At 42.5% G+C, this 25,595-nt stretch overlaps 1 long non-coding RNA gene across 1 annotated transcript; it reads left to right on the forward strand.

The window, feature by feature from the left end:
• Positions 1–21,936: 21,936 nt before the first annotated feature.
• LOC115174377 (uncharacterized) lies at positions 21,937–22,796 on the forward strand. Its single transcript, XR_003871770.1, has 2 exons — positions 21,937–22,292; positions 22,428–22,796. It is a non-coding gene; the product is annotated as an uncharacterized LOC115174377 (long non-coding RNA).
• Positions 22,797–25,595: the final 2,799 nt, after the last annotated feature.

Raw genomic sequence — 25,595 nt, forward strand, 5'->3', positions numbered from 1 at the left:
AGAGTCATGATTTGTTTTTCTGAGTGACTCGTTCATTCTAGAAGTTTATTCGTTTGACCTGTTGACCGCAATGAATTATACAGCAGGATTAATACGCGCTCCTCTGGTGCCTTCGGAGACGTACTCTGACCAACAACTGTCTGTCAAATATGTGCGCAGGCAAGAAAAATACATGTTTAGAACTGAGAATTGATCAGATGGTGCAAGAATGAACGCAATTCATTGATTCTTGCAGAACCAAAACATACACACAGTCTCTGCTCAACAAACTGAAGAACGAATCGTTTGGGGTGCTGCGGTTCGCAAATGATATGGTGCTTATCACCCTCACGGCAGTCAAGCAACATATTCCGCCAAGAGTCGGTCACAATCTAGTTCGGTTGCGGCCACAACTAGAACTAATTTGAAATGTACCAATAAATAAACATATTTGTATGCCTACACATAGCAATCAATAAATGTACATTGTATAAAGCATGCTTTTACAAGTCTCAGTCACAAATGACAACTCCAATAAGCCCCTTATGGTGAATGACATTTGAATGAGAGGCTTGTAGGATCATTACTATTTTGAGTTTCAGTTCATCGTTCACAAGGTAGGGGGTCCTGTGTGCTCTGGGCATTACTGACTCAAATGAACGAAATTAGTCGAAAGATTCGTTCTTTTGAACGAACGAGTCGAAAAGATCAGAGTCTGTAAAAAGAGATGAACTTACCATGACTAAATATCACATACACATAAACTGAAATCATAATAAAATGTGTGTGTTCACTGTACACACACATCAGTGTACAATCACTCAGTGGTCGAAAAAGTCCCCAATTGTCATATTTGAGTAAAAGTAAAGACACCTTAATAGAAAATGACTCAAGTAAAAGTGAGTCACCCAGTAAAATACAACTTGAGTAAAAGTCTAAAAGTATTTGGTTATAAATAATTTCACATTCCTTATACTATGCAAACCAGACGGCACGATTTTCTCATTTTTTTTACATTTATGGATAGCCAGGGGCACACTCGAACACTAATTTCCAAACGAAGCATTTGTGTTTAGTGAGTCTGCCAGATCAGAGGCAGTAGGGATGACCAGGGATGTTCTCTTAATAAGTGTGTGAATTCAACCATTTTCTTGTCCTTCTAAGCATTTGAAATGGAACTTTTGGGTGTCAGGGAAAATGTATGGAGTAAAAAGTACATTATTTTCTTTAGGAATGTAGTGAAGTAAAAGTCAAAGTTGTCAAAAATATAAATAGTAAAGTAAAGAACAGATGCCACAAAAATCTACTTAAGTAGTACTTCAAAGTATTTTTACTTAAGTACTTTACACCACTGCAATCACTTAGTGAGAGAGAGACTCAAATATTACATATATTTGAATATTTCCACTGCACACATAAATCATGTTCATGTTTCAGTCATGTCTTTGGTCACGATTGTGTGGGTCAAACAAAAACACCCTAATGATTGGTTGACAATAGAACATCCCACAATGCAGGCAATGGCTGCATTCCCTGTGGCTCAGTTGGTAGAGCATGGTGTTTGCAACGCCAGCATGGTGTGTGCAACGCCAGGGTTGTGGTTTCGATTCCCACGGGGGGCCAGTACAAAAAAAAAAAAAATTCACTACTGTAAATTGCTCTGGATTAGAGCGTCTGCTAAAATGTAAAATGTAAATGTAATGAAGTTGGTGAAAGCAACTGCTTTCAGTCAAAACTTCATGACCTTTGATCGCATGATTTTTGTAAAGTTCATGCAGCTGATGTGTAGGTGCAAGTCGGCCAATTTTTTTCCCCAGAATGCAAAACACTTTGAAAGGCGGTGACCAACGATGGCAAAAGTAACTTGACAAAAGTGATCCGCTGTAATCCTCCCATTGAGATGAGCACGATGCAAGTCTTTGCTCTCACACAGTCACACAGAGTATCTGTGCATGTGCACGGGTATGCCTCGCTGCTACAACGTGGTAGCTACAGGATCAAAACCGCAGAGCACTCCTGGTTGTTGTGGAAATTGATCCACAGTGTACAGTGCATTCGACCCACAGTGTACAGTGCATTCGGAAAGTATTCAGACCCCTTCCCTGTTTCCACATTTTGTTATGTTACAGCTTTATTCTAAAAAGGATTACATTCATGTTTTCCCTCATCAATCTACACTCAATACCCCATAATGACAAAGTGAAAACAGGTTGTTAGAAATGTTTGCAAATGTATTAAAAAAAAAAAAAAACAGAAACACCTTATTTACATAAGTATTCAGACCCTTTGCTATGAGTCTCGAAATTGAGCTCAGATTCATCATGTTTCCATTGATCATCCTTGAGATGTTTCTACAACTTGATTGGATTCCACCTGTGATAAATTCAATTGATTGGACATGATTTGGAAAGGCACACACCTGTCTATATAAGGTCCCACAGTTGACAGTGCATGTCAGAGCAAAAACCAAGCCATGAGGTCGAAGGAATTGTCCGTAGAGCTCTGAGACAGTATTGTGTCAAGACACAGATCTGGGAAAGGGTTCCAAAAAATGTCTGCAGCATTGAAGGTCCCCAAAGAGACAGTGGCCTCCATCGTTCTTACATGCAAGAAGTCCAAAAAAACAGCTCCCACAATCTTCTTTTTACCCGTTTCTTTCCGCCAATCATCATTTGTTTATTTTAGTGCCATACATGTTGAGTGCCCATCTCTATAAGCGTTCTGAAAGTTCATTTGTTTACTGTGAAATAGCATTGGAACTGGTCAAACACCATTTATTTTCAGAAGTTTACTAAGGGTCAGTAGCAGGCTGGCTGTTTGAACCAGTAAAGGGTGCTTTGGCATTTATTTATTTATCTATACCTTTATTTAATGATGCCAAATAGGTGTGGCAAATATCACAACCTCACTCATGATTCTATGTCTCATATTAGGGTAATATCTAATGTAATAATATTGACTGATATTGGTCTGATGTTTAGAATGCGCTTCAACCAAGCTTGAACAAAAAAAGGGAATCAGGTGCTTGACTTAATAAGCCAAAAACAGCGTTCTTTACCCTGACACATTTCAACGGGTGGCTATCAAGGAAAATAAAGAACAATACAGTCATTCTGTAGCAAATGATACTTTATGTGGCTCCGGTGTATTCTGTCAATGCTGGCACAGATACAGGTATCGGCTATGGCCCTAGCGCTGCTTTGTAAATCAAGGCTATTTTGTTAGCGCCACTATGTTAAATCCATCATATCCAGGCTAACACAGTCTATAGGAGCTGAATGGACCTGCATGAGAGCACGCATTCCTGTCACACCGTCTCACCTGCAGTGTGGTGACACTACTCTCATGACACACACACACACACACACACACACACACACACACACACACACACACACACACACACACATACACATGGAGGATGAGATGTACAGTACATAATGTCTCGCCAGGACCTGCAACCTGAGGAAAGTTCTTAGGAAAACGAGTGAAAGGAATACCGTTACCCCATGAACAAACACACAATTGGTGTTGTGATACATGTGATCCGGTGACACACTGGTACATGGTGGTGTGACACACACAGTACCTTGATGAAGAGACAGAGGTAGTGACAGCTTTAACTACTTCCTGGTTTCTTTAAACATATGAGTTCTTTGCTCTGCATATCTGAGATTCCCTAACATCAGTCCAGCACATGGGAGTTCTTAGCTCTGCATATCTGAGATTCGGCGGCAGGTAGCCTAGCATTTACAATGTTAACCTTCATTTGATCAAGGGGCGCCGTACTACTTTAGCTGACCCTGTAAAAAAAACACATTTCACTGCACTTATGTATTCCCTAACATCAGCCCAGCACATGGGAGTTTTTTCAAATATGTTTTCTGCCTTGGGTGAAACCAAAGTATTGCTAGATGTAAACCAGTATTAAGAAAGAGGTTGTGAGAGGATGAGTGGCGACACACACACACACACACACACACACACACACACACACACACACACACACACACACACACACACACACACACACACACACACACACACACAGGTATTTATTATTATTATTATTAGTGAGTATTTAAAAAAGTACTTTTGCCAGTTACGTTGCTTTAGTTTTGTATGCCTCTACTACTAAACCTTGGAATGTAAATGTGACTGTCTTCACTCACATTATCTTTTGTGTTTTAGATTCCTTTAACTTATCTTTAGTCATAAGGACTTAGAGGTAAAAAAAAAAAAAGTCAATGCTGATATATTATAACATATTGTTATAGATAGAGGTAAGTAAAACATGTATTTTTTTTACCAATGTGCGTGAACAGCTTCAAACTGGCTTTCGTGCCTATCAGCCTATCAGATGGTAGCTCCCAGCCGTTCCGTTGGTTAAAATCAAGGGGCGCCTATTTTTGCGCACATGCTTGAGTGACAGCGTAACCTTTCATCCCTGACCTCTACTCAGCACGACCCTTACGCCCTAATAAGGGAGACAGGAAGGTATTAGGGGGAGGGCAGGGGTGTAGGGGTGAGGGGTCAAGCCTAAAATGATGTGTTGTGGATCAAACTACAGAGAAGGGGAAATTCTACCCGGCAACAGACACAATGAGGCTTCAGTTTATTGGTCTGTAATTAGGGAGCTGATTACTCAATAATTGTTGCCATGATGATGGAGTGCAGATGACCTTTGCATGTTTATGTATGTGTGTTTGTGGGGGGTGGGGGTTGTAGCGTGTGTGTGTGCATGCATGCCTGTCTGACTTCTTGCCTGTGTGTTTGCTTTGCCATGTATCAACCACTCTTCACCACCAGAATTGTGAGTGTGAGTGCATTCATCCCTGTATCAACATACTGCCGCCTTCCCACACTACGGTGAAAACAATAGATGAGGCCTTATGAGACCCCAGCCCATTGAGTCCTGTCATACATCCAGCTGGGTGAATACTGGTAGGGTTCCAGGGTCGGGGAAGGGGGTGACTGGAGGATCACTGGGCACACCGGTGGGTCCCGGGCTCTGTTTGGGGTGCAGGGCCCCATTGGAATTCCGTGTGTATTAGTTGGTAGAGCATGGCACTTGCAACACCTGAGTTGTGGGTTTGATTGCCATGGGAGACGTAACTTTTCATCTTACCGTCTTTGGCAAACATTAAAATATGAACATTCTATTGTTGTTGTCCGACATCAAACTTGTCCTTGTCCTCATTATGAAAAAGTATAAACACAAAAATGTCAGTCTGTATGATATGGCAGCAGCCTGGTCCAACAGTCTGTATGACATCACAGTAGCCTGGTCCAACAGTCTGTATGACATCACAGTAGCCTGGTTCAACAGTCTTTATGACATCACAGTAGCCTGGTCCAACAGTCTATATGACATCACAGTAGCCTGGTCCAAACACCAAGCTTACCTGCTCTATTTTTTTAACCAAAAAAAACAATCTATTTTAAAAATGTATTTAGGATATGTAAATCTAGCAAGCCAGCAAGGCAACTAAAAGCAATTTTCTAGATAATGTTTTGTTGCAAACGTTAGCTAGCTTATTACCTATGCTATCTAGCTGGCTAGCTTGCTTACATAATGCTGTTAGCTAGCCCAGATAACTTACATGGCTACCACCACACATAGAGTGCCTTCAGAAAGTATTCACACGACTTTACTTATTCCACATTTTGTTGTGTTACAGCCTGAACTTCAAATGGATTAAATTGAGATGTTGTGTCACTGGCCTACACAAAATCCCCCATAATGTCATAGTGGAAATATGTTTTTTGACATTTTTACAAATGAATTACACATGAAAAGCTGAAATGTCTTGAGTCAATGTTATGACAAGCCTAAATAAGTTTAGGAGTAAAAATGTGCTTAAGTCACATAATAAGTTGCATGGATTCATTCTGCGTGCAATAATAGTGTTTAAAATGATTTTTGGATCTCTGTACCCCATACATAAAATTATCTGTAAGGTCCCTTAGTCTAGCGGGGAATTTCAAACACAGATTCAACCACAAAGACAAGGGAGGTTTTCCAATGCCTCACAGAGAAAGGCACCTATTGGTAGATGGGTAGAAATACAAAAGGCAGTCATTGAATATCCCTTTGAGTATGATAAAGTTATTAATTACACTTTAGATGGTGTATCAATACACCCAGTCACTACAAATGTACATGCGTCCTCCTAACTCAGTTGCCTGAGAGGAAGGAAACAGGTGGTCACCATGAGGCCAATGGTGACTTTAAAACAGTTACATAGCCTAATTGCTGTTATAGGTGAAAACTGAGGATGGATCAACAACATTGTAGTTACTCCACAATACTAACCTAAATAAGAGAGTGAAAAGAAGGAAGCCTGTAAAGGATACAAATATTCCAAAATATTCATCCTGATTCCAATAAAGAAAACTTCAAGAAATGTATCTAAGAAATTAACTTTATGTTCTGAATACAAATGTTATGTTTGGGGCAAATCCAATACAACACATCACTGAGTACTACTCTTCATATTTTCAAGCATAGTGGTGGCTGTATCATGTTATCAGTATGATTGTCATTGGCAAGGGCTAGGATGTTGTTTAGGATAAAAAAGAAACGGAATAGAGCTATTGAAGTCGATTTTGCACAGGCAAAATCCTAGAGGAAAACCTGGTTCAGTCTGCTTTCCAACAGACACTGAAAGACAAATTCCCCCTTTCAGCAGGACAATGGAGTTTCTTAGCAAGACAACATTGAATGTTCCTCAGTGGCTTAGTTACAGTTTCGACTTCAATCGTCTTGAAAATCTATGGCAAGACTTGAAATTGGCTGTCAAGCAATGATGAACAACCAACATTACAGAACTTAAAGAATTTTACAAATAATAATGTGCCAAAATTGTACAATCCAGGTGTGCAAAGCTCTTATAGACTTACCCAGAAAGACTCACAGCTGTAATCACTGCCAAATGTGATTCTAACATGTATTGCCTCAAAAGTGTGAATACCTATGTAAGTGAGATATTTCTGAATTTAATTGTCAATAAATTTGTAAAAAAAAATAAAAACACGTTTTCACTTTGTCATTATGGGGTATAATGTGTAGATAGGTGAGAAAACAATGGTGTTGGTTATCATCATCAGGAGGTGGTTAGCCATGTAGCTAACTAGCTAACTTAGCTGCAAGAATAGCTTCCTAATGTTAGCATCCAAGATGGCGTAGCAGTGCAGACGTGTTTTGTTCGTCCTCTCGTGTACTTTTGTATTTTTTGTCCTCTTTTGTATATATTTCGATTTTTATTTTCAATCTATTTCCATTTTAATTCAATTATACCTTCCGGTAACCTGCCTCACCCAATGTGATACAGAACCGCTATTATTTTAAATTTTTAGACCTTATAGCAAGAGCCACCTAGCCATCAGAAGCTAACCAGCTAATTTAGCTACAAGCTATTTAGTCATTGTTAGCCACTGCTAGCGGCCTTTACCTTCTGCACAGATACCAGCCCTTTTTTTAGCTTGGATAATACTCGCCAGCCTACCAGTATTGGACTGTCTCTCCACTACAACACCGGATTCCTGCCGTAATCCCTGGACCATTACCCCTGATCTTCACAGCTAGCTAGCACCCACCGAGTTACCCAGTACCGAAGCTATCCCTGAGGCCTACCTCCCGGCCTACTCAGTTGTTCACCCCAACCTTACCCAAACACGGCTAGAACCCACTACTCCACCGGATCCTTGCCGTAAGCTCTGGACCTTGGCACCAGATCACCGCTGCTACTGAGTGGCTATAGTGGCTAATGCCCCATGCCCTGAAGCTAGCACCAGGTAGCCGTGAGCCAGGCGCATCCCCCCGCTAGCAAACTAAATTACTACATCTACAATACCTCTTTACTCCATTCTGTTTATTATTTGTTTATCTGTCGGCCCCAGCAGCGAACTCAGGCTGTGTGTGTAGTTAACCAACCCTCTGTACAGTCATCGCCATTTTACCTGTTGTTGTTGTTGTTTTAGCTGATCAGCTGTTGTCTCACCCGTTGTTGTATAGCTAGCTTTCCCAATCAACACCTGTGATTACTTTATGCCTCGCTGTATGTCTCTCTCAAATGTCAATATGCCTTGTATACTGTTGCTTAGGTTAGTTATTATTTTAGTTTACAATGGAGCCCCTAGTTCCACTCATCATACCTCTGTTACCTCCTTTGTCCCACCTCCCACACATGCGATGACCTCACCCATTATAACCAGCATGTCCAGAGATACAACCTCTCTTATCATCACTCAGTGCCTGGGCTTACCTCCGCTGTACCCGCACCCCACCATACCCCTGTCTGCACATTATGTCTTGAATCTATTCTACCACGCCAAGAAATCCGCTCCTTTTATTCTTTGTCCCCAACGCTCTAGGCGACCAGTTTTGATAGCCTTTAGCCGTACCTTCATCCTACTCCTCCTCTGTTCCTCGGGTGATGTGGAGGCAAACCTAGGCCCTGCGTGTCCCCAGGCACCCTCATTTGTTGACTTCTGTGATCGAAAAAGCCTTGGTTTCATGTATGTCAACATCAGAATCCTCCTCCCTAAGTTTGTTTTACTCACTGCTTTAGCACACTCGGCCAACCCTGATGTCCTTGCCGTGTCTGAATCCTGGCTTAGGAAGGCCACCAGAAATTCTGAGATTTCCATACCCAACTACAACATTTTTCGTCAAGATAGAACTGCCAAAGGGGGAGGAGTTGCAATCTACTGCAGAGATAGCCTGCAAAGTTCTGTCATACTTTCCAGGTCTATACCCAAACAGTTCGAACTTCTAATTTTAAAAATTAATCTCTCCAGAAATAAGTCTCTCACTGTTGCCGCCTGCTATCGACCCCCCTCCGCTCCTAGCTGTGCCCTGGACACCATTTGTGAATTGATCGCCCCCCATCTAGCATCAGAGTTTGTTCTGCTAGGTGACCTAAACTGGGATATGCTTAACACCCCTGCAGTCCTACAATTTAAACTAGATGCCCTTAATCTCACACAATTCATCAAGGAACCCACCAGGTACAACCTCAAATCCGCAAACATGGGCACCCTCATAGACGTTATCCTGACCAACTTGCCCTCCAAATACACATCTGCTGTTTTCAATCAGGATCTCAGCGATCACTGCCTCATTGCCTGTATCCACTATGGGTCCGCGGTCAAACGACCACCCCTCATCACTGTCAAACGCTCCCTCAAACACTTCTGTGAGCAGGCCTTTCTAATCGACCTGGACCGGGTATCCTGGAAGGATATTGACCTCATCCCGTCAGTCGAGGATGCCTGGTCATTCTTTAAAAGTAATTTCCTCACCATCTTAGATAAGCACGCCCCATTCAAAAAATGCAGAACTAAGAACAGATATAGCCCTTGGTTCACTCCAGACCTGACTGCCCTTGACCAGCACAAAAACATCCTGTGGCTGACTGCAATAGCATCGAATAGTCCCCGCGATATGCAACTGTTCAGGGAAGTCAGGAACCAATACACACAGTCAGTCAGGAAAGCAAAGGCTAGCTTTTTCAAGCAGAAATTTGCATCCTGTAGCTCTAACTCCAAAAAGTTTTGGGACACTGTAAAGTCCATGGAGAACAAGAGCCCCTCCTCCCAGCTGCCCACTGCACTGAGGCTAGGTAACACGGTCACCACCGATAAATACATGATAATCAAAAATTTCAATAAGCATTTCTCAGCGGCTGGCCATGCCTTCCTCCTGGCTACTCCAACCCTGGCCAACAGCCCCCCCCCCCTCCCCCCCCCCCCCCCCCCCCCCCCCCCCCCCCCCCCCCCACAGCTACTCGCCCAAGCCTCCCCAGCTTCTCCTTCACCCAAATCCAGATAGCAGATGTTCTGAAAGAGCTGCAAAACCTGGACCCGTACAAATCAGCTGGGTTAGACAATCTGGACCCTCTCTTTCTAAAACTATCCGCTTCCATTGTTGCAACCCCTATTACCAGTCTGTTCAACCTCTCTTTCATATCGTCCAAGATCCCTAAAGATTGGAAAGCTGCTGCGGTCATCCCCCTCTTCAAAGGGGGTGACACCCTAGACCCAAACTGTTAGAGACCTATTTCCATCCTGCCCTGCCTATCCAAAGTCTTCAAAAGCCAAGTTAATAAACAGATCACTGACCATTTCGAATCCCACCGTACCTTCTCCGCTGTGCAATCCGGTTTCCGAGCCGGCCACAGGTGCACCTCAGCCACGCTCAAGGTACTAAATGATATAATATCCAACATCGATAAAAGACAGTACTGTGCAGCCGTCTTCATCGACCTGGCCAAGGCTTTCGACTCTGTCAATCACCGTATTCTTATCGGCTGACTCAATAGCCTTGGTTTTTCTTACGACTGCCTCGCCTGGTTCACCAACTACTTTCTGTTTATCTTATATGCATAGTCACTTTAACTATACATTCATGTACGTACTACCTCAATTGTCCCGACCAACCAGTGCTCCCGCACATTGGCTAACCTACATATTACCTCAATAAGCCTGACTAACCGGTGTCTGTATATAGCTTTGCTACTCTTATTTTCAAACGTCTTTTTACTGTTGTTTTATTTCTTTACTTACCTACACACACACACACACACACACACACATACCTTTTTTTTGCACTATTTATTAGAGCCTGTAAGTAAGCATTTCACTGTAAGGCGCACGTGACAAATAAACTATGATTTGATTTGATTTGATACAAATCTTTCCTCTCTTTCACCATACATCTCAAACTAAACTAAGTTATTCTTGAACTTTTGAAAATCTTCCAACCAACATCGTTCAGTTTGAATGCACAGTTTGATTTGATTGGCCTGCATTGGCACGATGCATGACATTTGATTTGATTGGTCACTGATGAAAAACAATGAGCATTTTGTTTCTGTCTCCGAGGGGCTCTCGCAACCTTCCTGTGCCCTCATGATCTATTATTATGGCTAGCCTAAACAATTGAACTCTGTAACACATGGTTTTAAAAAGGTAGTGAAGTACAACACTTAATTCAAAACATACTTATATAAAAGTAAAATGACTGACTTTGAAAATGACTAACAATGTACAAGTACTCGGAAAAGCTACTCAATTACAGTAATGAGAAAATGTGTTACTCGTTCCTTCGGGCCCCTCCTATAATGTAAATTACAATGTAGAGGGATAGAGTATAAAAGGACATCAGAGGGGGCAAATCATAGCATATCAGGGTGGCCATAGAGAAGCCAAACTCAACTGGTAGACCGCGGTCCGGGTCCGGACCCAGAGAAGGGTAAATCCGGACTGGACAACATCGCATTTTGTTATATAAAAGTCAACACATAATTTTTTTAGACAGCTTTAAATCATCAACTGGGCGCAGCGGCTTCTAACTCAGCAACCTCTCTTTTTCGAAGCAACGCCCACCTCTACTAGTGCCCGTCTAATCCAATCGCATGGTTATATGCAAATACAAGAGGACGCGTCTTACCCAATCACATTAATCCAAATATCCTCCGCGGAACCTTGGGACAAGCAGATTTGGCCGTGGTTCAACTGTAAATATCACAGATAGAAGGAGCTTAATTACCAGTATCATTGTTAAAAAATAAATAATAAGTTGACTCGGAAAACCGTATATTCAAAGACGATTGGACCGAACAGTATTTATTCATTCTCCCTGCAACTAGCACAAAACTAATGTGCCTGATATGCAGCTCTCGTGAAAAGTGCCAATGTTAAGCGCCATTATGACACCAGGTATAGTAAATTCAATCAGACTTATCCCCTGAACACTGAGGTGAGAACAAACAAGATTAACCAACTAAAATCCCAATATGAGAGGTCCACCAAAGTCCTTGTCAATTCCCTGGCAGCCAAACAACGTGCAATGGAGTGTTCACTGAGGATAGCTTGGGTTTTGGGAAAACAAAAAAAACTTTTTCAGATGCTGAGATGGTAAAATAATGCATGTGTGAAGTTGCTGACACCTTGCTTGAAGGTAAACTAAAATATGAGGTCAGGGGAAAAAACAAACAGATCTCACTGTCAGATTCCACAGCGATGAGGAGAACTGAAATATTAGCTGAAGATTTAACCATTCAAAATGCACCTTGCATTTCATTAGCTGTGGATTAATCAAAAGATAACACTCATAATACCCAGCTTCTGGTGTTTGTCAGATTTTATTAACGAAACAAAGAAGGAATTCTGTGAGGAGCTGTTGAGCTTAACAAATCTAGAAGCGCACACACGAGGAGAGGATATCCATGAGGCCATCAAAGAGATGCTGACAAAAAGGGGGAGAGATCTGAAGTCAGGGGTCTCCATCACCACAGATGGAGCTCCAGCCATGATAGGAAGAGGGAGGGGACTGGTTGCACATTTGAAAGAGGACCACCCTGACATCATATCACTGCCTCATCCATCAATCTATCCTGTGTGCCAGTCTGGGAAAAGAGTATTCTGAGGTCATGACAACGATGATGAAACAGATCAACTTCTTGAGAGCAACATCATCCCTACAACACCGCCTGCTACGAGGCATTCTGACAGAGGTCAATGACAGCTGTGATGACTCACTACTGCACAATAATGTCAGATGGCTCAGCAAAGGCAGGGTTTTGGAACGCTTTTGGGACAATTTGGAGGAAATCAAAGCTTTCTTATCAGAGCAAAAGAGTGACAAGGCAAGTCAGTTTCTGAGTTTTTGGAAGATGAGGAGAAGATGGAAACAATTGCATTTTTGACAGACATTACATCACACCTTAAAACCTGCTTGGGATAGGGGGCAGTATTTTCACGTCCGGATGAAAAGCATCCCCAACGTAAACTGCCTGCTACTCAGGCCCAGAAGTTAGGATATGCATATAATTGGTAGATTTGGATAGAAAATACTCTAAAGTTTCTGAAACTGTTAAAATAATGTCTCTGACTATAACAGAACCTATTTGGCAGGCGAAACCCCGAGGACAAACCATCCAGGAATTATTTTTTTGAGGTGACTCTGTTTTCAATTAGATTTCTATGGGAACCTAGATTTCTATGGCACTTGGTTGCAGTTCCTATTGCTTCCACTAGATGTCAACAGTCTTTAGAAATTGGTTGATGTTTTTCTTTAGAGAAATGAAGAAGTACGGCTATTCAGAACGAGGGTCCAGCCGAGTGGACTCTACTGTTTTGATGCGTTCTCCAGGTCACGCGCTTCACGTTGTTTTTATCCGGTATTGAACACAGTTTATCCCGTCTTAAATTTTATCGATGTTATGGAAATTTTTAATCCCAATGATAATAATTAAGCTTTGACTAATCACCAAGGTTTGTAAGACACTGGGTTAAGAATAATTAGGCAAGGACTCAGCTTTCTGCAAAAGGTCTGTACAGTTTATTCAGAGAACGTTCTAAAGTAAAAAATTAGGACTCAGTCCTTTTATAATACACACATACATTCCTATCTTTAGACCACTCCCTTCTCAAACAACCAGTACTTTTCCACTAACCACAAAGAACCATAAAATTTGTCACATTCTTCAAGGCTTTCACCTCCCCTCCCCCGTTGGGACCCTCTTGGTTTGAAACCATCCAATGATTTTCTATTACCTACTCTACGACTTCACTCTGTTTACATCCCTACTAAAGGATATAACATCAAAGTATTACAATCCACCCATATCCTGGTTATATCTTCCCATGATTCTCAAACATATCACCCTATCCTATAATTCCAGAGTGGAACACTTAAGTCATTATCCTAACCCATACAAATTATTCTAACAATCGATTATTTACATTTTAAAATACCTAAAGTTGGATTAGGAAAGTTGTTTGAAATGTTTGGACAACGTTTACAGGTAGCTTATTAGATATTTTGTAGTCATGCTGGGCGATTTGGAACTGGTGTTTTTCTGAATCAAACGTGCCAAATAAATGGACATTTTGGAGATATAACGACGGAATTAATCGAACAAAAGGACCATTTGTGATGTTTATGGGACATATTGGAGTGCCAACAGAAGAAGCTCTTCAAAGGTAAGGCATGAATTATATTGTTATTTCTGAGTTTTGTGTCGCGCCTGGCAGGTTGAAATGTGATTGTCGTGTTTTTTGATGGGGTGCTGTCCTCAGATAATCGCATGGTTTGCTTTCACCATAAAGCCTTTTTGAAATCTGACACAGTGGCTAGATTAACAAGAAGTTAAGCTTTAATTTGGTGTATTGCCCTTGTGAATGTATGAAAGTTAAATATTTCTAATACTTTTTTTTTATTTCGTGCTCTGCAATTTCACCGGATGTTGTGGAAACGTTCCGCTAGCGGAACCCCTAGCCATAACAGGTTTAATCAACTGAATGTTAAGCTGCAGGGACATGACAACACAGTGTGACATGATAACAGCAGTCTGGGCTTTCCAGAAGAAATTTGAGCTTTTCAAGAATGATCTCCAGGGAGAATTTATCCACTTCACCAATCTTCTGGTGCAAACGCAGGCAGTCAAAGATATTCCCAACCATGTTGACTTCATCCAGAATCTGATGGATAACTTTAAGGCTCCCTTTAATGACTTCACTGTTGGAAGAGAACTACTGCTGCTCATCCTGAACCCCATTCTTGGTCACAAATGTGACAAAGTTGTCAGAAGAAGCAAAACAGATCTTCAGATGGGTAGATTTTGCATCACTGCAAATGGAGTTGATTGAGCTACATTTAAATGTGGCTTTGAAGGAGCATGCTGGTGATTGTGACCCTGTCACTTTCTGGGGAAATATGGTGCCTGCGCTGATGTCCCTGTTCTCAGGAAACTGGCACTATACATCCTGACCATATTTGGCTCCACATAGAGCTGTGAATCAGCCTTCTCCACAATGAACTTTATTAAAAACAATGAACACCTGCACCAGTGTCTCAAAGTTGCTCTCACACCATTTGTGCCAAAGTTCAAAGCATTGACAGGAGACAGAAAGTGTACTTTCTCTCATTAATGCAGGGCAAGGCCCAGAGTGACTTAGACATGAATATTCTATGTGTCAGAAGGTGGGTGTAGCTGGTGCATGAAGTCAGGCGCAGGAGAGCAGAATGAGTGAGCAACTTACTTTACTCAAAATACAGGCACAAGGTAACAATACACTTGACCTTCAATAAACGGTAATCAATTACGCACGGGTGAAAACAGCACCCGTCGAAAACCAGCCATAACGTACCGAATGAACATAGAAACAATCACGCACAAAAACATGGGGGAAGCAGAGGGTTAAATACATGAACATGGAATTGGAGAATGAAACCAGGTGTGTAGAAAACAAAGACAAAACAAATGGAAAATGAAAGGTGGATCGGCGATGGCTAGAAGACCGGTGACGTCGACCGCCGAACGCCGCCCGAACAAGGAGAGGGACCGACTTCAGCGGAAGTCGTGACACTATGGCCCACAGTGATGTTCTGTGTATTCAGATTATTATTTTTGTTCAACTCTCTTTAGTTCTCCAGAAAACATGCACTTTATTTATAAAAATATATATATAATAACTCAAGGCCCATGTACAATGGTTCACAGTGCACTTTTTGCATAGACAATTATGCAACCACCTTTGTTTTTCAGCAATGTTGATGCAATATTGCACATGTTAACAATCAAAAGAAGTTATAATGAATTCAAATTCTTAGTCTCATTTAATGTATTTAATGTACATTTTATATAACAACATGTTTCCTAAATCGTAGACGACTGTTTGTTACTACGCTGTACCACAGCGCCCATAAAGGATGAAACCCATCCGGACCTTTGCCCCCTAGGACATATTCAGACCCCTTCCCTTTTTCCACATTTTGTTACATTACAGCCTTATTCTAAAATGTATTAAGAATTTGAATTCAATAGTTTTTTCCCTTCATAAATCTATACACAATATTCCATAATGAAAAAAGCAAAAACTGGTTTTGAAATGTTTGCACATTTCTACTTTTTCAAAAACTGAATATATTACATTTCCATAAGTATTCAGACCCTTTACTCAGTACTTTGTTGAAGCACCTTTGGCAGCGATTACAGCCTCTAGTCTTCTTGGGCATGACACTATAAGCTTGGCACACCAGTATTTTGGGATCTTCTCCCATTCTTCTCTGAATATCCTCTCAAGCTCTGTCAGGTTGGATGGGGAGCGTCGCTGCACAGCTATTTTCAGGGCTCTCCAGAGATGTTTGATCAGGTTCAAGACCAGGATCTGGCTGGGGCACTCAAGGACATTCAGAGACTTGTCCCGAAGCCACTCCTGCGTTGTCTTGACTGTGTGCTTAGGGTCGTTGTCCTGTTGGTGGGTGAACCTTCTCCACAGTCTGAGGTCCTGAGCACTATGGAGCGGGTTTTCATCAAGGATCTCTCTGTACTTTGCTCCGATCATCTTTCCCTTGATCCTGGCTAGTCTCCCAGTCCCTGCTGCTGAAAAACGTCCCCACAGTATGATGCTGCCACCACCATGGTTCACAGTAGGGATGGTGCCAGATATCCTCCAGACGTGACGCTTGGCAATCAGGCCAAAGAGTTTTTTGGAACCCTTCCCCACATCTGTGCCTCGACACGATCCTGTCTCAGAGCTCTACAGACAATTCCTTCCACCTCATGGCTTGTTTTTTGCTCTAACATGCACTGTCAACAGTGAGACCTTACATAGACAGGTGTGTGCCTTTCCAAATCATGTCCAATCAATTGAATTTACCACAGGCCAATAAAGTTGTAGAAACATCTCAAGGATGATCAATGGAAACAGGATGGACCTGAGCTCAATTTCGAGTCTCATAGCAAAGCGTCTGAATACTTATGTAAATAAGGTATTTCTGTTTTAATTTTTTCAAAATTTCTAAGAACCTGTTTCTGCTTTGTCATTATGGGGTATTGCGTGTAGTTTGATGAGGGGAAAAAAATGTAATACATTTTAGAATAAGGCTGTAAAGTAACAAAATGTGGAAAAAGTCAAGGGGTCTGAATACTTTCCGAATGCACTGTAGTTGAGTACCCCTGAAATAGATGATATATAGGCAGTTTGTGGGAGTGTGGGGGTGGGGGAGGTGGGTTGTAGTGTGTGTGTGTGTGCGTGCGTGCGTGCGTGCCTGTGTGTGTGTGTGTGCATGCATGAGTGTGTTCGTGCGTTCGTGCATTTGTGATTGTGTGCATGCATGTGTGTATTTAGGATGGATGGGAGGGGAGGTCACTGAACATGTCAACATGACCAGTAGGAAGTGGCTCACATGTTCACCGCTCTGCCCTAGGGGTTTGTGGGGAATTGAGTAGGTTACTGCTGCTTGACTGTCACCAATAGGTTTATAATCAGTTGATTTATTGGGAACGCACCACTTAAAAAAGGATATATATACAATTAAACTAAGTATGTAGGTCCATAAGCCACAATCCCATTACTATTATTACTATCATTACTATCATCTATTGTTTAACGTCAGTTTTGGAAAGGGTAAAGACAGATGAGTTTGCTGGCCAATCAAATCACATCGGCGACTGTGGCCTCTTTGGCTGGCTTTACACGGACCTGACTGAGCTGCTGGAGGGTAAGGAAACAGGAGTCAGATCTGACTGAGCTGCTGGAGGGTAAGGAAACAGGAGTCAGACGTGACTGAGCTGCTGGAGGGTAAGGAAACAGGAGGAGTCAGACCTGACTGAGCTGCTGGAGGGTAAGGAAACAGGAGTCAGCCCTGATTGAGCTGCTGGAGGGTAAGGAAACAGGAGGAGTCAGACCTGACTGAGCTGCTAGATGGTAGGGAAACAGGAGGAGTCAGACCTGACTGAGCTGCTGGAAGGTAAGGAAACAGGAGTCAGACCTGACTGAGCTGCTGGAGGGTAAGGAAACAGGAGTCAGACCTTACTGAGCTGCTGGAGGGTAAGGAAACAGGAGTCAGACCTGACTGAGCTGCTGGAGGGTAGGGAAACAGGAGGAGTCAGACCTGACTGAGCTAGATGTGACAGATCGATAAGGCCATAAGATGAATCACTATGTCTGGGATGTGGTTGTCTCACCTAGCTATCTTAAGATGAATGCAATAACTTTAAATCGCTCTGGATAAGAGCGTCTGCTGAAGAGAAACACACTTACAGGAAAACACACACTCTACACACACACTACACACACACACACTCTACACACACACACACTCTACACACACACACTCTACACACACTCTACACAAAAGGCAGGAGGCCTTTTGCCATTTGGTAGGCCGTCATTGTAAATAAGAATTTGTTCTTAACTGACTTGCCTAGTTAAATAAAGGTAAAATAAAAAATACACACTCAACACACACACACTCTACACATACACATTCTACACACACACAACACATACACATTCTACACATACACACACAGACTCTACACATACACACTCTACACATACACACTCTACACACACACACTCTACACATACACACTCTACACATACACACGCTACACACACAGACTCTACACATACACACTACACATACACACTCTACACACACAGACTCTACACATACACACTACACTTACACACTCTACACATACACACTCTACACACACACACTCTAGAACCTTGTCTGCACTGGCACACAACGTTCTAACACTCTAGAACCCTGACTGCACAAGAACACAGTGTTCTTCTGCCATGTACCTTCTTTTAATATTACAACACAATTTGGTTGCGCTGTCATTAGTAACCGTGGTAACAGTGATGATGCACTCTGGTGGTTGTTATTGTCCAAGGTCTTCCGTTTCCAGGACTCCCAGAGGAGATGAATGTGTGTGTATGCAACTGGGGCTCTAGCCCCTGGTGAGGAAGAGGAAGTGCTAAATGCTCCATTTCCCCCTCTCGACAGCTGTGGTCAGACAAAGTCCAGAACAGGACATCACTGAGATGTGTGTGAGGGCTGGAGGTAGGAAGAGTAGAAAGTGCATAGGCACACACACACGTTTTATTGTCACACTTCAACGCTCTAATCCCCTCTTTATCTCTCTTCACCCTTCTATTGCCTTTCTCCTTCCACCACAACTCTTTTTTCCTCTCTCTCTTTCTCTCTCTCTCTCTCTCTCCTTTACACTTTCTCTGGGAATATTAACCTAAGTCCCTCTTTCTCATTCCTCCCCCTTTTTCTAGCCCTCCCACTGCATTTATCCTTCCACCGCTCTCTAATTCTCTCTCCTTTCTCTCCTTTCTTCTTTTTTCTGAGAATAAAGGTACCGGCTCTTTCCTTCACCATTTTTATAGGAATAGGATCTTATAACCAGGAATAGGATCTTATAAACAGGAATAGGGCGATATAACCAGGAATACGATCTTCTAACCAGGAATAGGACCTTATAACCAGGAATAGGACCTTATAACCAGGAATAGGAGCCTATAACCAATAACGAGTGCACTCTGGGGTTCAAAGTAACACAGAGTCCCACTGACCTCCAGAGCGTATTAAGAAACTCTTATACCTCCCTCATTCACCAACACCCCTCCCCACCCAGCCCTATTACTTCTTAAAGAAAACCCTACTACCTCCCCTCCTTGCCCTGCCCACCCGCTGTGCTGTGGTTGGCTCCCTTTGATCTGCCCAGCGCTTTAATTGGGAGGAAGTGAAGTGTGGGGCCAGTGAGGTCACCATTACCCCTGACCCCTCTCATTGACCACTCCGAATGTCATTAGGGAGTAAGACGGTTCTCACGGCGGCTGGGGGAGAGGGGGGGGGGGGGGGTTGAGGAAGGAAACAGGATGACAGTTAGGTAGGGATAAAGATTTGTCGTAAAATGTAATGCAACACACACTCAAATATTGTACACATACAAAAGACTAGCAGGCATCGCGTTTGAGAATGGTTGTTAAGTAGTTTATTGGCAACTGTATGTAGAATAAATATTGTAATCGGTGTACTTACTGACAGATGTGAGTCACCAGAACAGAGATAAATGGGTGCGCACATGCAAACACACACAGACCTTGTGTATTCCTGTTTCCTCAGCCAGGTCACACCAGATTACTGCAGTATTAGTTTGTCCAAGTCCAAGAAGCCTTCAATTTCGTCCACTAGGGGCAACATGAGCGACTACTAACATCTAGTAGGCTTGTGGCTTCCTAGGGCGTTGTGGATGGGGATAGAAGAAAGGCTTGAGTCGTGAGCTACGGCTCTGAGGAACGTTGGTTCAATCTCAGTGCTAGGCAAACCGCCAGCTAAAGCTCTGAGGAACGTTGTTTCAATCTCAGTGCTAGGCAAACCGCGAGCTACGGCTCTGAGGAACGTTGGTTCAATCTCAGTGCTAGGCAAACCGCGAGCTACGGCTCTGAGGAACGTGGGTTCAATCTCAGTGCTAGGCAAACCGCGAGCTACGGCTCTGAGGAATGTTGGTTCAATCTCAGTGCTAGGCAAACCGCCAGCTAAAGCTCTGAGGAACGTTGTTTCAATCCCAGTGCTAGGCAAACCGCCAGCTAAAGCTCTGAGGAACGTTGTTTCAATCCCAGTGCTAGGCAAACTGCGAGCTACGGCTTAGAGGAATGTTGTTTCCATCCCAGTGCTAGGCAAACCGCGAGCTACGGCTTAGAGGAACGTTGGTTCAATCTCAGTGCAAGGTACTTTGTTTTAATCCTGTCCCAAACCTTAACCCTTAAGTTAACCAGTCGGAATTAATGCCTAAATTTAACCTTCAAGTTTTTTCTGTTTTAACCCTGTTCCAAACCTTGATCCCTTACCTTAACCAGTTGGGATTAATGCCTAAACTTAACAGTCAAGTTTTGATGTTTACCCGGACAAACGTTGAATACTGAAGTAGGAGCATGAGATCTTGTTGGTTTCCCTGAGGACAATGTAAGGGGACCAAGGCCAAGGATGTGTGTCTGCCTGATCTCCTTTACTCCTTTGCCTCCCGCGAGGAGAGAAAGAACAGGGGGAGGTTTAAGCATTACACACATCAAAGACACGCTCGGATATTTCACTTTGGATAGGGGGTAAGAACCCATCAAACGACACCATCCCCTCCCTCCCCTTTCCCCCTCCACCCTCCCCTTGTCCCGTCTCCCCTCACTCTGCATAGTGTTAGCCGAAATTAAGCGGGTGGGTATGAGAAATCCGTATATCTGGCGTGTAAAAGTCTACTCTTTGACAGTTCAAAGGCATCGCTAAAAATGGGGCGGAAGAATGATTTAATATATGTTGAAATATATGCGGCAACTCATCCCCTCTATATGCATTAACCACAATGCACTGGGTTAATGGATCGCCTATCTCTTTATGACCAAGTCGCTGGTTGTCTTGTCTTGTCTTCATGTATGTGCCGTGGGTGTGTTAGCTGTGTTCAGGTGTGTGCAGGTGTTAACAGAGGAGAAAAGTGGATGATTTATATGAGTCCATATAAGGAGGGAGGCTTCCGCACAATCAAAATGTCAGACAGGGAGAGAGTGAGAGAGTGCGAGGTTCCATGTGTGTGCACACCTCTGTGTGTATCCTGTGTGTGTGTGTGTGTGTGTGTGTGTGTGTGTGTGTGTGTCCAAAAACATGCTTGCTTCGCTGTGTGTGTGTCTCAGTGTCTGGCACTGGCAGGCTTCCAGAGAGATGATTTATGGTGGATTAGGCTAATCCCTACCTGCTCTGCTCCCTTGGCTGTCTCTAGGTGATCTGGGGGGGATAGAAGAGGTGCCAGGAAACCACCATGGGACAGACAATATCCTGCTGAATCAGTCCTAACATTGTAATGAGGAAGAGAGTACCTGGGTATATTATGAAATGTTAAGTGTGTAGACATACAAGAAGGTCAATGTCTTTAGTTCTAAAACTAACGGGGATGAGAAGGAGAGGAGAGAAAAGATGAGATGAGACAATAACAGAAAAGACAAGATGAGAAGAGACTAAACAAGATGAGAACAGAATACGTGAGACTGAACAAGATGAGAAGAGGTGAGAATAAACAAGACGAGAAGAGACTAAACAAGACGAGAAGAGGTGAGACTAAACAAGATGAGAAGAGACTAAACAAGATGAGAAGAGGTGAGACTAAACAAGACGAGAAGAGACTAAACAAGATGAGAAGAGGTGAGACTAAACAAGATGAGAAGAGGTGAGACTAAACAAGATGAGAAGAGGTGAGACTAAACAAGATGAGAAGAGGTGAGACTAAACAAGACGAGAAGAGACTAAACAAGATGAGAAGAGGTGAGACTAAACAAGATGAGAAGAGGTGAGACTAAACAAGATGAGAAGAGGTGAGACTAAACAAGATGAGAAGAGGTGAGACTAAACAAGACGAGAAGAGACTAAACAAGATGAGAAGAGGTGAGACTAAACAAGACGAGAAGAGACTAAACAAGATGAGAAGAGGTGAGACTAAACAAGATGAGAAGAGGTGAGACTAAACAAGACGAGAAGAGACTAAACAAGATGAGAAGAGGTGAGACTAAACAAGATGAGAAGAGACTAAACAAGATGAGAAGAGGTGAGACTAAACAAGACGAGAAGAGACTAAACAAGATGAGAAGAGGTGAGACTAAACAAGATGAGAAGAGGTGAGACTAAACAAGATGAGAAGAGGTGAGACTAAACAAGACGAGAAGAGACTAAACAAGATGAGAAGAGGTGAGACTAAACAAGATGAGAAGAGGTGAGACTAAACAAGACGAGAAGAGACTAAACAAGACGAGAAGAGGTGAGACTAAACAAGATGAGAAGAGGTGAGACTAAACAAGACGAGAAGAGACTAAACAAGATGAGAAGAGGTGAGACTAAACAAGACGAGAAGAGACTAAACAAGATGAGAAGAGGTGAGACTAAACAAGACGAGAAGAGGTGAGACTAAACAAGATGAGAAGAGGTGAGACTAAACAAGATGAGAAGAGGTGAGGCTAAACAAGATGAGAAGAGGTGAGACTTAACAAGATGAAAAGAGATACACACATTCACGCTCATGCACACACACGCTAACACACACACGCTAACACACACGCTAACACATGCACACACTCTAAAACATGCACATATGCAATCATAACTTATTCTTTACCCTCTCTCTCTCTATGTATAGATGCCTCCTGAGTCATTTGCTGTGTTCGTGATTTTGTTGCAATAAAGAACATTTAATTTTCCCTTAGGCGTTCATATACTGAGCCTGTAGAAAGTGAGTGTGAGTTTCCGGTTCACACACACCTATGTGTCTCTCCTTCCTTCCCTGCGGCACCACAGTCTTTATTCTCCTGCTGTAGATAATGGCCCTGAGTTCTCTGTGGCTAATGCCTTAGTTGGTGTGTGTTTGATCCCGATAAGGACCGATACCAGAGAACAAACACACACACACACACACACACACACACACACACAAATACGCAGACACACCTAAACAGCTACAGTTGAAGTCGGAAGTTCACATTCACCTTAGCCAAATACATTTACACTCAGTTTTTCACAATTCCTGACATTTAATCCAAGTAAAAATTCCCGTTCTTAGGTCAGTTAGGATCACCACTTTATTTTAAGAATGTGAAATGTCAGAATAATAGTAGAGAGAATGATTTATTTCAGCTTTTATTTCTTTCATCACATTCCCAGTGGGTCAGAAGTTTACATACACTCAATTAGTATTTGGTAGAATTGCCTTTAAATTGTTTAATTTGGGTCAAATATTTCGGGTAGCCTTCCACAAGCTTCCCACAATAAGTTGGGTGAATTGAGGTCAGGGCTTTGTGATGGCCACTCCAATACCTTGACTTTGTTGTCCTTGAACCATTTTGCCACAACTTTGGAAATATGCTTGGGGTCATTGTACATTTGGAAGACCCATTTGAGACCAAGCTTTAACTTCCTGACTGATGTCTGGAGATGTTGCTTCAATAAATCCACATAATTTTCCTCCCTCCTGATGCCATCTATTTTGTGAAATGCACTAGTCCCTCCTGCAGCAAAGCACCCCCACAACATGATGCTGCCACCCCCGTGCTTCATGGTTGGGATGGTGTTCTTTGGCTTTCAACCCTCCCCCTTTTTCCTCCAAACATAACGATGGTCACTATGGCCAAACAGTTATATTTTTGATTCATCAGACCAGAGGACATTTCTCCAAAAAGTACGATCTTTGTCCCCATGTGCAGTTGCAAACCGTAGTCTGGCTTTTTTATGGCGGTTTTGGAGCAGTGGCTTCTTTCTTGCTGAGCGGCCTTTCAGGTTATGTCGATATAGGACTCGTTTTACTATGGATATAGATACTTTTGTACCTGTTTCCTCCAGCATCTTCACACGGTCCTTTGCTGTTGTTCTGGGATTGGTTAGCACTTTTCACACCAAAGTAAGTTCCTCTCTAGGAGACAGAACGCGTCTCCTTCCTGAGCGGTATGACGGCTGCATGGTCCCATGGCGTTTATACTTGTGTACTATTGTTTGTACAGATGAATGTGGTACCTTCAGGCGTGTGGAAATTGCTCCCAAGGATGAACCAGACTTGTGGAGGTCTACAATTTTTTGCTGAGATCTTGGCTGATTTCTTTAGATTTTTTCCATGATGTCAAGCAAAGAGGCACTGAGTTTGAAGGTAGGCCTTGAAATACATCCACAGGTACACTTCCAATTGACTCAAGTGATGTCAATTAGCCTATCAGATGCTTCTAAAGCCATGACATAATTTTCTGGATTTTTCCAAGCTGTTTAAAGACACAGTCAACTTAGTGTATGTAAACTTCTGACCCACTGGAATTGTGATACAGTGAATTATAAGTGAAATAATCTGTCTGTAAACTATTGTTGGAAAAATTCCTTGTGCCATGCACAAAGTAGATGTCCTAACCGACGTGTCAAAACTATTGTTTGTTAACAAGAAATGTGTGGAGTGGTTGAAAAATGAGTTTTAATGACTCCAAGTGTATGTAAACTTCCGATTTTAACTGTACACACAGGAAGTTATTGATTCATTCACATAATCAAGCTAATGCCCCTGCCTTACATTGTGTGTGTGTGTGTGTGTGTGTGTGTGTGTGTGTGTGTGTGTGTGTGTGTGTGTGTGTGTGTGTGTGTGTGTGTGTGTGTGTGTGTGAAGTGGAATATTTTGTTGTTGTTAGCTAGCTAACTAGCTAGCCAGCTAGCCACAATTGCTGCTGCCTATATCAGCCAACATCAACTAACTAGGTTTCCTCTTGACGTCAACTTTTAGCTACAAAAAAAACATTATTTGAAAGAGAAGGGAATGGCAAGATGGTTGTTGTGTGAAGAATCTGCTTGGACTTGCTTTCATGTTGGCTAGCTAAGTTAGCCACGATAGCTAGTATTAGCATACTAGCTAACTGCTTCTAAACAGCCAGCAGGCCAACTTTTACAAACCACAGGATTTAAAATAGAAGGGAATGGAAAGATGGTTGTTGTGTGAAGGACCTGCTTTGACTTGATTTCTTCTTGGCTAGCCAGCTAGCTAGCTAAGTTAATTTTTGACATTTTTACCCCTTTTTCGTGATATCAAATTGGTAGTTACAGTCTTGTCCCATCGTTGCAACTCCCGTACGAACTCGGGAGAGAGCCATGCGTCCTCCGAAACACGACCCTGCCAAGCCGCACTGCTTCCTGACACACTGCTCACTTAACCCGGAAGCCAGCACACCAATATGTCGGAGGAAACACTGTACAACTGGCAACCTCATGGGGATCCAAATAACACTGTACAACTGGCAACCTC

The sequence above is a fragment of the Salmo trutta genome, chromosome 35 (genome assembly GCF_901001165.1).
Source record: "Salmo trutta chromosome 35, fSalTru1.1, whole genome shotgun sequence".
Taxonomy (NCBI): domain Eukaryota; kingdom Metazoa; phylum Chordata; class Actinopteri; order Salmoniformes; family Salmonidae; genus Salmo; species Salmo trutta.